Source organism: Phyllostomus discolor, chromosome 4 (assembly GCF_004126475.2).
Source record: "Phyllostomus discolor isolate MPI-MPIP mPhyDis1 chromosome 4, mPhyDis1.pri.v3, whole genome shotgun sequence".
In the NCBI taxonomy this organism is placed as follows: domain Eukaryota; kingdom Metazoa; phylum Chordata; class Mammalia; order Chiroptera; family Phyllostomidae; genus Phyllostomus; species Phyllostomus discolor.
Genome location: NC_040906.2, coordinates 155,147,663 through 155,149,818, shown reverse-complemented (window position 1 = coordinate 155,149,818; position 2,156 = coordinate 155,147,663). Strand labels below are relative to the sequence as shown.

Sequence of the window (2,156 nt, the reverse complement as noted above, 5' to 3'; positions counted from 1 at the left end):
AGTGCAGACACCCATTTTCCACTGTCCAAACCTTGTCAGAGGTAAATATATGAAAGCTGACATTTTGAGGAAATTACAATTTCAACACATTGGGGATAAATTAAAAATGTATTGAAAAGTATATAATCCATTACATATAATTTAAACACATGCACAAACACAGGAAAAGATTTTTTTACTACAAAATTACTATGCATGACAAACCCTGCTATCTACTTTACACCAGTTAGCTCATTCAGTGCTCACGATAATACTGTGAGTCAGGTAAAATCTTATTCTTACTCTCTGGGTGATATTTGATCATGGATATGAGAGACAGAGAGGTTATTTGTCCATAAATTCATAATTAAAAAGAGGAAAAGCCACCATTTCTTGCTGGAAGAGCTTACACTTAGCCTATATTTATGCTAAAATGTTTTCTCTATTACCATCACTTATGTATGCATGTAACAGTATAAACATACACATATATGTGATGAGGGTAAGGGGTTTTGATAAGACTTTATAATATATAATTTACCTCCATATTACACAGAGAGATATAAAAAGTGACAAATATTATAATAGGGAATTATAAATCACTTTATAAATGTATAAGGGACTTTGAAATCTCTTCCTTTTCATAAATACGCTGAAAAACTTTATTTAATTCCTCCTCTTACTCTGCATATTTAATGATGACCAATTTCTCCTTCATTGTTAACTATGTTCCTTCTTTGTCATTAAATAGAGTGTACTTTAGAATTCCCCCTCTGCTCATACAGTCTGCATGTCCTTCACTGACTTGAACTTTGAACTTCTGCTTTTTTTCTCTACTCACTGCTTTCAAAATATTATCCTTTACCTTCAGCCTCATCTCTGCCAACATGATCTCTAAGATATTTAGGTTCATTTGTCTATGGATGGCAGCTATATTTATTTATTTGTCAAAACTAACAAATGAAAATGTATAAATAAAATGTATTTTCCCTCATGATGGAACTTTCTTCTTATTCAATAAGTTTATTTTAGGCCATACTACTGTAAATTTCTTTGTTCACAAATTTGTAAATCTTAGGTTTAATCTTCTTTCTGTTTTTCACAAGAGTTTACTAGTCTCATCAATTTTCTTGGCCACTCCTGACACACTGAAAATTCTTCATCGGAAGGCTGAGATTCCAGGAGACTCTCTTCCAACATGGCTTAAGACAACTCTCCAAACAAGACCACAGCAATGAATCATAGACACAGCTGCTCCAATTCACAGAAGATCAATGAAAAATCCTCATCAAGGCATTAACCAAAAACCTTACCCAAGTTATTCTACCAACCAAAAGCTTGCTTTAGAAATCAACACTACAGAGCCTAGAAAACAGATTTGGTTTTAGAATCAAAGAGCTAGGCACCAAACCCTGAAAAGACCAGAACCTGAGGAGGACTTATAAGCAAGCCAAGATAAAGATCACCTTGTAAAGTAGAGAAGTTAGTGTTGTACCAGGTGCACTTTCTTCTACACACCCGTATCTCATTGTATGAGAACAACCTTTATTCTGGGATTGATTTCAGAGTGCAACTTGCTAAGGAAATTGGGTTTCCAGAGTCAAGAGTCCAAATACAGTTTCAAAATTGAAGATCTGGATTCCATGTCCAGAGAGGAAAAGAACCCAAAGAGCCTTTAGAACAAAAACAAGACCAAGAACAATATCTTTGACGTGAGGGAATTCAAAGTACAGAAACTGCACACGATGGCACTGGTCTCATTAGCAAGTGTTCTCTGATGCCAGAAAGGATGGCCCAAGAGATAAATGTGAGGATTTGACATCATCAACCCAGGTTACAAATCTCTCTCACTCTTTCTGGGAACATAGCCTTGGAAACACACCTTCAGCTTCTCTGGAAGCTGAGCCCTTTGGACGTGGTAACAGGGATTTAGGAGGCAGAGAGATACAAGGCACCACGGAGCCATACCGAAAGAGCCTCACCCCACAGTTCAGCAAATGTCAAGGACCATGAAAATAAACTCATTCATATCAGTAGAAAAGAAAATTCATCAACATCCACCTTCCCTGTGTAGTTTCCTATTATTGTTGTTGTTGTTTGTATCTTTTGCTGATCTTGCACTTTCCTAACAGAATGAAATTGCAAAAGCTTTTCACATATTATCAATTTCTACAGAA

The 2,156-nt window shown here is 35.8% G+C and overlaps 1 pseudogene; it reads left to right on the top strand.

The window, feature by feature from the left end:
* Positions 1 to 1,177: 1,177 nt before the first annotated feature.
* LOC114495052 lies at positions 1,178 to 1,798 on the top strand (annotated as a pseudogene).
* The last annotated feature ends 358 nt before the right edge of the window (positions 1,799 to 2,156 follow it).